General features: G+C 48.5%; 1 protein-coding gene across 1 annotated transcript in view; it reads left to right on the top strand.

Moving 5' to 3' along the window:
* Window positions 1–12,439, top strand: part of LOC120999156 (collagen alpha-1(IX) chain-like) — an 81,279-nt gene that overhangs the window by 54,404 nt on the left and 14,436 nt on the right.

Here is a 12,439-nt window from a genome sequence, read left to right as displayed (position 1 = left end):
AGATGTGCTCAATTGGATTCAGGTCTGGGGAATGGGCGGGCCAGTCCATAGCATCAATGCCTTCGTCTTGCAGGAACTGCTGACACACTCCAGCCACATGAGGTCTAGCATTGTCTTGCATTAGGAGGAACCCAGGGCCAACCGCACCAGCATATGGTCTCACAAGGGGTCTGAGGATCTCATCTCGGTACCTAATGGCAGTCAGGCTACCTCTGGCGAGCACATGGAGGGCTGTGCGGCCCTCCAAAGAAATGCCACCCCACACCATTACTGACCCAATGCCAAACCGGTCATGCTGGAGGATGTTGCAGGCAGCATAACGTTCTCCAAGGCATCTCCAGACTCTGTCATGTCTGTCACATGTGCTCAGTGTGAACCTGCTTTCATCTGTGAAGAGCACAGGGCGCCAGTGGCGAATTTGCCAATATTGGTGTTCTCTGGCAAATGCCAAACGTCCTGCACGGTGTTGGGCTGTAAGCACAACCCCCACCTGTGGACGTGGGGCCCTCATATCACCCTCATGGAGTCTGTTTCTGACCGTTTGAGCAGACACATGCACATTTGTGGCCTGCTGGAGGTCATTTTGCAGGGCTCTGGCAGTGCTCCTCCTGTTCCTCCTTACACAAAGGCGGAGGTAGCGGTCCTGCTGCTGGGTTGTTGCCCTCCTACGGCCTCCTCCACGTCTCCTGATGTACTGGCCTGTCTCCTGGTAGCGCCTCCATGCTCTGGACACTACGCTGACAGACACAGCAAACCTTCTTGCCACAGCTCGCATTGATGTGCCATCCTGGATAAGCTGCACTACCTGAGCCACTTGTGTGGGTTGTAGACTCCGTCTCATGCTACCACTAGAGTGAAAGCACCGCCAGCATTCAAAAGTGACCAAAACATCAGCCAGGAAGCATAGGAACTGAGAAGTGGTCTGTGATCACCACCTGCAGAACCACTCCTTTATTGGGGGTGTCTTGCTAATGGCCTATAATTTCCACCTGTTGTCTATCTCATTTGCATAACAGCGTGTGAAATTGATTGTCACTCAGTGTTGCTTCCTAAGTGGACAGTTTGATTTCACAGAAGTGTGATTGACTTGGAGTTACATTGTGTTGTTTAAGTGTTCCCTTTATTTTTTTGAGCAGTGTAAATCATTAACTCCCCAAAGAGTTATTCACATCTCAACATTTATGGCCTATCCAAAGGATATGCTATAAACGTCTTATAGGTCTTATAGGTGCGGATTCCACCTTTGGTATCAGTACCATCTTAAGGACATCTCACTGCTGCTTTGAATGGAGGAGATGTGGCTCTTTCCACTTACTTCAATAGAAATTTTGAAAATAGAAGAGTAATCATGATTTCAAACGTCCATTGAAACCAGTGGACACAGCTGCAGATGAGCAGCCACCTTACCAGTCACAGTGTCTATTTCCTGGCTTGCAAGTACCAGAGGTGGAACCTGCAGGTACTGGACATTTACAGTATAGCATATCCTATGAATATGCTATAAATGGTAAGACATGAATACCTCTTTAGTCACCAGTTCTGGAAAGGCATTAAAAGGGTTGTCTAGCATTTTTATATTGATGGTCTATCTTCAGGATAGGACGGTCACCAATCTTAAAGTGGCGGGGTCATACACCACACAACCCCATAGATCAGCTGTTTGTGAGTAGTAAAGCTCTGGTGCCATTGTGTATAGTGATGTCGCGAACATAAAATTTTCAGTTCGCGAACAGCGAACGCGAACTTCCGCAAATGTTCGCGAACTGGCGAACCGGGCGAACCGCCATAGACTTCAATAGACAGGCGAATTTTAAACCCACAGGGACTCTTTCTGGCCACAATAGTGATGAGAAAGTTGTTTCAAGGGGTCTAACACCTGGACTGTGCATGCCCGGAGGGGGATCTATGGCAAAACTCCCATGGAAAATTAGCGTAGTGGACGCAGAGTCGGGTTTCTTATCCATAAAGGCATAAATCAACTAACATTCCTAATTGTAGTGGAAAAACGTGCTTTAAAAAACATCCAGATGTGTGTATACGATCAGGTATGATGTTGTACGCGATCAGGTAGTGTAAGGGTTACGCCCGCATCACAGACATTGACAGACCAAACTCCCCTTTTAATGCACCGCAAACAGTTCATTTGCACAACCGCAAACTCCCCATTTGCACAAGGTTGGATACCAAGCTAGCCACGTCCCGGTGATGTCATTGAAGGTTTCTTCCTCCACCCAGCCACGTACAACACCAAGGGTCCCCGAAAGGTCAATTGAATTGATTTTTCGAACGGGGAGATGGTTAAAAAAACGCTGGCTCCCTCCCCTTTGTTTTTATCCACGGTGACTGCGTCTGCGCCGTGCAATTTACTGTCACACCCGATATGAGTGGTATTTTCTGTAGTACTATTCTCATCAGTTTAATCCCTCTAACGTCCCCGACTCCCCAATCTGGGGGCCATTTATTAAACAGATTTTTCGGACGGGGAGATGGTTAAAAAAACGCTGGCTCCCTCCACTCTGTTTTAATCCACGGTGACTGCGTCTGCGCCGTGCAATTTACTGTCACACCCGATATGAGTGGTATTTTCTGTAGTACTATTCTCATCAGTTTAATCCCTCTAACGTCCCCAATCTGGGTGCCATTTATTGAATAGATTTTTCGAACGGGGAGATGGTTAAAAAAAAGCTGGCTCCCTCCCCTTTGTTTTTATCCACGGTGACTGCGTCTGCGCCGTGCAATTTACTGTCACACCCGATATGAGTGGTATTTTCTGTAGTACTATTCTCATCAGTTTAATCCCTCTAACGTCCCCGACTCCCCAATCTGGGGGCCATTTATTAAACAGATTTTTCGGACGGGGAGATGGTTAAAAAAACGCTGGCTCCCTCCACTCTGTTTTAATCCACGGTGACTGCGTCTGCGCCGTGCAATTTACTGTCACACCCGATATGAGTGGTATTTTCTGTAGTACTATTCTCATCAGTTTAATCCCTCTAACGTCCCCAATCTGGGTGCCATTTATTGAATAGATTTTTCGAACGGGGAGATGGTTAAAAAAACGCTGGCTCCCTCCCCTTTGTTTTTATCCACGGTGACTGCGTCTGCGCCGTGCAATTTACTGTCACACCCGATATGAATGGTATTTTCTGTAGTACTATTCTCATCAGTTTAATCCCTCTAACGTCCCCGACTCCCCAATCTGGGGGCCATTTATTAAACAGATTTTTCGGACGGGGAGATGGTTAAAAAAACGCTGGCTCCCTCCACTCTGTTTTAATCCACGGTGACTGCGTCTGCGCCGTGCAATTTACTGTCACACCCGATATGAGTGGTATTTTCTGTAGTACTATTCTCATCAGTTTAATCCCTCTAACGTCCCCAATCTGGGTGCCATTTATTGAATAGATTTTTCGAACGGGGAGATGGTTAAAAAAACGCTGGCTCCCTCCCCTTTGTTTTTATCCACGGTGACTGCGTCTGCGCCGTGCAATTTACTGTCACACCCGATATGAGTGGTATTTTCTGTAGTACTATTCTCATCAGTTTAATCCCTCTAACGTCCCCGACTCCCCAATCTGGGGGCCATTTATTAAACAGATTTTTCGGACGGGGAGATGGTTAAAAAAACGCTGGCTCCCTCCCCTCTGTTTTAATCCACGGTGACTGCGTCTGCGCCGTGCAATTTACTGTCACACCCGATATGAGTGGTATTTTCTGTAGTACTATTCTCATCAGTTTAATCCCTCTAACGTCCCCAATCTGGGTGCCATTTATTGAATAGATTTTTCGAACGGGGAGATGGTTAAAAAAACGCTGGCTCCCTCCCCTTTGTTTTTATCCACGGTGACTGCGTCTGCGCCGTGCAATTTACTGTCACACCCGATATGAGTGGTATTTTCTGTAGTACTATTCTCATCAGTTTAATCCCTCTAACGTCCCCGACTCCCCAATCTGGGGGCCATTTATTAAACAGATTTTTCGGACGGGGAGATGGTTAAAAAAACGCTGGCTCCCTCCACTCTGTTTTAATCCACGGTGACTGCGTCTGCGCCGTGCAATTTACTGTCACACCCGATATGAGTGGTATTTTCTGTAGTACTATTCTCATCAGTTTAATCCCTCTAACGTCCCCAATCTGGGTGCCATTTATTGAATAGATTTTTCGAACGGGGAGATGGTTAAAAAAAACCTGGCTCCCTCCACTCTGTTTTAAACCACGGTGACTGCGTCTGCGCCGTGCAATTTACTGTCACACCCGATATGAGTGGTATTTTCTGTAGTACTATTCTCATCAGTTTAATCCCTCTAACGTCCCCAATCTGGGTGCCATTTATTGAATAGATTTTTCGAACGTGGAGATGGTTAAAAAAACGCTGGCTCCCTCCACTCTGTTTTAAACCACGGTGACTGCATCTGCGCCGTGCAATTTACTGTCACACCCGATATGAGTGGTATTTTCTGTAGTACTATTCTCATCAGTTTAATCCCTCTAACATCCCCAATCTGGGGGCCATTTATTAAATAGATTTTTTGAACGGGGAGATGGTTAAAAAAACGCTGGCTCCCTCCACCGATATGAGTGGTATTTTCTGTAGTATTATTCTCATCAGTTTAATCCCTGTTACGTCCCATATCAGGAATTGCCTTTTATGAAAAAAAATTTAGGCCGGGTACCTTCGACTGCCTTCACAGTGACAGACCAAACTCTCATACACTAAACTGAATTGATTTCAGGAACCGGGAGATGGAAAAAGCAGCTTGGTCGGTCCTCTTACTCCCAAATTGGGGCACTGCGCGTGCACAGAGCAATGTGCTGTGACACCCTATATGAGTGGTGTCTTAACTAGTACTATTGCTATCAGTTTAATCCCTGTTACGGACCCTATCCGGTCGAATTGATTAACCATTGTCGAATCCCCCATTGACATCCCCCTTATAAGCTGTGTAAAGCATATTTTTTAGTTTGGTTTTGAACTGCTGCATCCTTTCCGACTTTTGGTAATTTGGTAACATTTCTGCCACTTTCTGCTTATACCGGGGGTCTAGTAGCGTGGCCACCCGATCGCTTTTGGTCTGACCATAATGAAGCAACGGCCTTATCATCTGGGGTGTGGCAACATTGCCAACACACTTTTATAGAGGTGATGATGATTGCTTCATTGTGATACGCAAGCCCCTTCACCACAACAAGGTAACGATCACGAAGGGGAATTGACACTTGTATGTGCCTTTTTTTTTTGGTTTGTTTTTGCAGCCACAGTGCTGCACCATAGGACAGAAAAATTAGGCATGTACACATGCCTGAAAAATAATGGCACTGTTGCAGACGCTATTGTAGCAGCGGCCGGAAAAATTTATGTTTTCCAGGCAGAAAAGTGACTAAAACATTACGGCTTGAACCCTAGTTGGTGGTGGAGAATTCACGAAAGTCATCCGGTATGCAGACATTAAATACAGCAGCGTGGGGACCATTTTGAGGCCAAGGCATGTAATCAGGCCTTTTGTTAGTCAAACGTATCCCCCACTGTCAGTCCCTTCGGGATCCATGCCTCATTCATCTTTATGAAGGTGAGGTAATCAACACTTTTTTGACCGAGGCGACTTCTCTTGTCAGTGACAATGCCTCCTGCTGCACTGAAGCTCCTTTCTGACAGGACACTTGAAGCAGGGCAGGCCAGAAGTTCTATCGCAAACTGGGATAGCTCAGGCCACAGGTCAAGCCTGCACACCCAGTAGTGAAGGGGTTCATTGCTCCTCAGAGTGTCGATATCTGCTGTTAAGGCGAGGTAGTCTGCTACCTGTCGGTCGAGTCGTTCTCTAAGGCTGGATCCCGAAGGGCTGTGGCGATGAGTAGGACTGAAAAAGCTCCGCATGTCCTCCATCAACAACACATCTGTAAATCGTCCAGTCCTTGCCGCCGTGGTAGGAGGAGGATTACACTCACCTCTTCCCCTGTTAGATTCCCGTTGTGCTGTGACATCTCCCTTATAAGCTGTGTAAAGCATATTTTTTAGTTTGGTTTTGAACTGCTGCATCCTTTCCGACTTTCGGTAATTTGGTAACATTTCTGCCACTTTCTGCTTATACCGGGGGTCTAGTAGCGTGGTCACCCAGTACAGATCGTTCTCCTTTATCCTTTTTATACGTGGGTCCCTCAACAGACATGACAGCATGAAAGACCCCATTTGAACAAGGTTGGATGCAGAGCTTCTCATTTCCCGTTCCTCGTCCTCACTGATGTCATTGACGGTCTGTTCTTCCCCCCAGCCACGTACAACACCATGGGTCCCAGATAGGTGACAACAACGAGCACCCTGGGGTGCCTGCTGTGGTTGGTCTTCCTCCTCCTCAAAGCCGCCACATTCCTCCTCTGACTCCTCTTCCTCATACTCCTCTTCCAGCGTTGCTGCAGGTCCGGCAAGCGATGATGACAAGGCTGTTTCTGGTGGTGATGGTGACCACAACTCTTCCTCTTCCTCTTCACGCTCATCTACAGCCTGATCCAGAACTCTTCGCAGGGCACGCTCCAGGAAGAAAACAAATGGGATGAGGTCGCTGATGGTGCCTTCGGTGCGACTGACTAGGTTTGTCACCTCCTCAAAAGGACGCATAAGCCTACAGGCATTGCGCATGAGTGTCCAGTAACGTGGCAAAAAGATTCCCAGCTCCGCAGAGGCTGTCCTAGCACCCCGGTCATACAAATACTCGTTGACGGCTTTTTCTTGTTGGAGCAGGCGGTCGAACATTAGGAGTGTTGAATTCCAACGTGTCGGGCTGTCGCATATCAAGCGCCTCACTGGCATGTTGTTTCGCCGCTGAATATCGGAAAAGTGCGCCATGGCCGTGTAGGAACGCCTGAAATGGCCACACACCTTCCTGGCCTGCTTGAGGACGTCCTGTAAGCCTGGGTACTTAGACACAAAACGTTGTACGATGAGATTCAACACATGTGCCATGCACGGCACATGTGACAACTTGCCCAAATTTAATGCCGCCAACAGATTGCTTCCATTGTCACACACCACTTTGCCGATCTCCAGTTGGTGCGGGGTCAGCCACTGATCCACCTGTGCGTTCAGGGCGGACAGGAGTGCTGGTCCTGTGTGGCTCTCTGCTTTCAGGCAAGTCAACCCCAAGATAGCGTTACACTGTCGTATCCGGGATGTGGAATAGCCCCTGGGGAGCTGGGGGGAATCAGTTGATGTGCAGCCAGACGCCGCAGCAGAAGAGGACTCAGCCGAGGAGGAAATTAAAGAGGATGGAGTAGGAGTAGAGGAGGTGGCAGTAGGTCTGCCTGCAAGTCGTGGTGGTGTCACCAACTCCGCTGCAGAGCCACGCATTCCATGCTTGTCAGCCGTCAGCAGGTTGACCCAATGCGCAGTATACGTGATATACCTGCCCTGACCGTGCTTTGCAGACCAGGTATCAGTGGTCAGATGGACCCTTGCCCCAACACTGTATGCCAGAGATGCCATGACTTCCTTTTCAATGACATGGTAGAGGTTTGGGATTGCCTTTTTTGAAAAAAAATTTCGTCCGGGTACCTTCCACTGTGGTGTCCCAATAGCGACAAATTTTTTGAAGGCCTCAGACTCTACCAGCTGGTATGGTAAAAGCTGGCGGGCTAAGAGTTCCGTCAAGCCAGCTGTCAGTCGCCGGGCAAGGGGGTGACTTTGTGACATTGGCTTCTTATGCTCAAACATGTCCTTGACAGACACCTGACTGTGGGCAGATGAGCAGGAACTGCTGAAGGTGAGAGATGGAGTGGCGGGTGGTTGAGAGGGGGCAGGGAGGACAGCAGTGGTTGACGTGGCTGAAGATGCAGGACCAGGAGGAGCATGGTGGCTTTGAGTTTGTGTGCTGCTTGTACTCATGTGTTGATCCCATAGGCGTTTGTGATGTGAGATCATGTGCCTTCGCAAAGCAGTTGTACCAAGGTGGGTGTTGGACTTCCCACGACTCAGTTTCTTTTGGCACAGGTTGCAAATGGCATTGCTTTTATCAGAGGCAGACACACAAAAAAAATGCCACACTGCTGAGCTTTGCAATGACGGCATTCTAGTGGTGGCAACAGCATGCGTTGACTGGCGTGCTGTCTGGCTGACCCCAGGTGCCGATACATGCTGTCTGACTGTGCCACTAACTCCTTGCGACGACCTCCCCCTGCTTCCAACTCGTCTCCTCATTCTCTCTGTCTCCCCTTCAGAACTTTCCCCCTCTTCTTCTCTTCGAGCAGGCACCCACGTGGCATCCGTGGACACATCGTCATCATCAACCGCTTCACTTGTATCTGACACCTCAGCAAAGGAAGCAGCAGCGGGTACAACATCATCATCATCACACTGTACGTCCATGTGTGTAATCCTGCCTGACTGAGACATATCCCCGTAATCTACATCATCTGGCAATAATGGTTGCGCATCACTAATTGCATCCAACTGATGTGTAAATAACTCCTCTGACGGATCAAGTGAAGCGGCTGTGGTGGCTGTGGTGGTAGTGGCGACGGGCGGGTGCGTGGTAACTTGAGAGCAGGTGACCGAAGCTGAGTTGGAGGAGGATGGTGCGTCAAGGTTCTTAGCGGAAGCTGTTGAAGATTGGGTGTCCTGTCTAAGCCAGTCAACTACGTCCTCTGAATTTTTCGGGTTCAGGGTACGTGGCCTCTGAAAACTGGGCATTATTCCAGGGACAGTGGAAATCACAGCACCACGACCACGACGGCCCCTGCGGGGTGGCCTGCCTCTGCCTGTCATTTTTTTTTTAGATAAGTGGTACTACGCGTGCTAGGTACTGTGCCACCCGGTATGAGTGGTTGGCACTGGCAGTGGGCACACTACAGTCTGTGGAAGTGGGCCTGACACACACTGGCAGCAGGCAAGCAACTGAATTTAGACTACTGTCTAAAAATTAAATGCCTTATTTATCGGCAAGCTACTGTGCCACCCGGTATCAGTGGTTGGCACTGGCAGTGGGCACACTACAGTCAGTGGAAGAGGGCCTGACACACACTGGCAGCAGGCAAGCAACTGAAATTACACTAAAGTGTAAAAATTAAATGCCTTATTTATCGGCAAGCTACTGTGCCACCCGGTATGAATGGTTGGCACTGGCAGTGGGCACACTACAGTCAGTGGAAGAGGGCCTGACACACACTGGCAGCAGGCAAGCAACTGAATTTAGACTACTGTCTAAAAATTAAATGCCTTATTTATCGGCAAGCTACTGTGCCACCCGGTATCAGTGGTTGGCACTGGCAGTGGGCACACTACAGTCAGTGGAAGAGGGCCTGACACACACTGGCAGCAGGCAAGCAACTGAAATTACACTAAAGTGTAAAAATTAAATGCCTTATTTATCGGCAAGCTACTGTGCCACCCGGTATGAATGGTTGGCACTGGCAGTGGGCACACTACAGTCAGTGGAAGAGGGCCTGACACACACTGGCAGCAGGCAAGCAACTGAATTTAGACTACTGTCTAAAAATTAAATGCCTTATTTATCGGCAAGCTACTGTGCCACCCGGTATCAGTGGTTGGCACTGGCAGTGGGCACACTACAGTCAGTGGAAGCGGGCCTGACACACACTGGCAGCAGGCAAGCAACTGAAATTACACTAAAGTGTAAAAATTAAATGCCTTATTTATCGACAAGCTACTGTGCCACCCGGTATCAGTGGTTGGCACTGGCAGTGGGCACACTACAGTCAGTGGAAGCGGGCCTGACACACACTGGCAGCAGGCAAGCAACTGAAATTACACTAAAGTGTAAAAATTAAATGCCTTATTTATCGACAAGCTACTGTGCCACCCGGTATCAGTGGTTGGCACTGGCAGTGGGCACACTACAGTCAGTAGAAGCGGGCCTGACACACACTGGCAGCAGGCAAGCAACTGAAATTACACTAAAGTGTAAAAATTAAATGCCTTATTTATCGGCAAGCTACTGTGCCACCCGGTATCAGTGGTTGGCACTGGCAGTGGGCACACTACAGTCAGTGGAAGAGGGCCTGACACACTGACTGGCAGCAGGCAAGCAACTGAATTTAGACTACTGTCTAAAAATTAAATGCCTTATTTATCGGCAAGCTACTGTGCCACCCGGTATCAGTGGTTGGCACTGGCAGTGGGCACACTACAGTCAGTGGAAGCGGGCCTGACACACACTGGCAGCAGGCAAGCAACTGAAATTACACTAAAGTGTAAAAATTAAATGCCTTATTTATCGGCAAGCTACTGTGCCACCCGGTATGAGTGGTTGGCACTGGCAGTAGGCACACTACAGTCAGTGGAAGAGGGCCTGACACACACTGGCAGCAGGCAAGCAACTGAATTTAGACTACTGTCTAAAAATTAAATGCCTTATTTATCGGCAAGCTACTGTGCCACCCGGTATCAGTGGTTGGCACTGGCAGTGGGCACACTACAGTCAGTGGAAGCGGGCCTGACACACACTGGCAGCAGGCAAGCAACTGAATTTAGACTACTGTCTAAAAATTAAATGCCTTATTTATCGGCAAGCTACTGTGCCACCCGGTATCAGTGGTTGGCACTGGCAGTGGGCACACTACAGTCAGTTGAAGTCGGCCTGACACACACTAGCAGCAGGCAAGCAGCTGAAATTACATTAAAGTGTAAAAATTAAATGCCTTTTTTAAGCAAAGTCCTGTGCCAGCCGGTATGAGTGGTGGGCACTGGCAGTGGGCACACTACAGTCAGTGGAAGTCAGCCTGACACACACTGGCAGGCAACTAACCTTAGATTAAAGTGTAAAAATTAAGTGCCTATTTTTTAAGCAAAGTCCTGTGCCACTCGGTATGACAGGGGTGGGCACTGGCAGTGGGCACACTACAGTCAGTTGAAGTCGGCCTGACACACACTAGCAGCAGGCAAGCAGCTGAAATTACACTAAAGTGTAAAAATTAAATGCCTTTTTTATGCAAAGTCCTGTGCCAGCCGGTATGAGTGGTGGGCACTGGCAGTGGGCACACTACAGTCAGTGGAAGTCAGCCTGACACACACTGGCAGGCAACTAACCTTAGATTAAAGTGTAAAAATTAAGTGCCTATTTTTTAAGCAAAGTCCTGTGCCACTCGGTATGACAGGGGTGGGCACTGGCAGTGGGCACACTACAGTCAGTTGAAGTCGGCCTGACACACACTAGCAGCAGGCAAGCAGCTGAAATTACATTAAAGTGTAAAAATTAAATGCCTTTTTTAAGCAAAGTCCTGTGCCAGCCGGTATGAGTGGTGGGCACTGGCAGTGGGCACACTACAGTCAGTGGAAGTCAGCCTGACACACACTGGCAGGCAACTAACCTTAGATTAAAGTGTAAAAATTAAGTGCCTATTTTTTAAGCAAAGTCCTGTGCCACTCGGTATGACAGGGGTGGGCACTGGCAGTGGGCACACTACAGTCAGTTGAAGTCGGCCTGACACACACTAGCAGCAGGCAAGCAGCTGAAATTACACTAAAGTGTAAAAATTAAATGCCTTTTTTATGCAAAGTCCTGTGCCAGCCGGTATGAGTGGTGGGCACTGGCAGTGGGCACACTACAGTCAGTGGAAGTCAGCCTGACACACACTGGCAGGCAACTAACCTTAGATTAAAGTGTAAAAATTAAGTGCCTATTTTTTAAGCAAAGTCCTGTGCCACTCGGTATGACAGGGGTGGGCACTGGCAGTGGGCACACTACAGTCAGTTGAAGTCGGCCTGACACACATTAGCAGCAGGCAAGCAGCTGAAATTACATTAAAGTGTAAAAATTAAATGCCTTTTTTAAGCAAAGTCCTGTGCCAGCCGGTATGAGTGGTGGGCACTGGCAGTGGGCACACTACAGTCAGTGGAAGTCAGCCTGACACACACTGGCAGGCAACTAACCTTAGATTAAAGTGTAAAAATTAAGTGCCTATTTTTTAAGCAAAGTCCTGTGCCACTCGGTATGACAGGGGTGGGCACTGGCAGTGGGCACACTACAGTCAGTTGAAGTCGGCCTGACACACACTAGCAGCAGGCAAGCAGCTGAAATTACATTAAAGTGTAAAAATTAAATGCCTTTTTTAAGCAAAGTCCTGTGCCAGCCGGTATGAGTGGTGGGCACTGGCAGTGGGCACACTACAGTCAGTGGAAGTCAGCCTGACACACACTGGCAGGCAACTAACCTTAGATTAAAGTGTAAAAATTAAGTGCCTATTTTTTAAGCAAAGTCCTGTGCCACTCGGGATGACAGGGGTGGGCACTGGCAGTGGGCACACTACAGTCAGTTGAAGTCGGCCTGACACACACTGGCAGGCAACTAACCTTAGATTAAAGTGTAAAAATGAAGTGCCTTTTTTTTAAGCAAAGTCCTGTGCCACACGGGATGACAGGGGTGGGCACTGGCAGTGGGCACACTACAGTCAGTTGAAGTCGGCCTGACACACACTAGCAGCAGGCAAGCAGCT

This window comes from Bufo bufo, chromosome 4, assembly GCF_905171765.1.
Source record: "Bufo bufo chromosome 4, aBufBuf1.1, whole genome shotgun sequence".
Taxonomy (NCBI): Eukaryota; Metazoa; Chordata; class Amphibia; order Anura; family Bufonidae; genus Bufo; species Bufo bufo.
The sequence above is the reverse complement of the archived record's forward strand: the minus strand, read 5'-3'. Positions and strand labels throughout refer to the sequence as shown.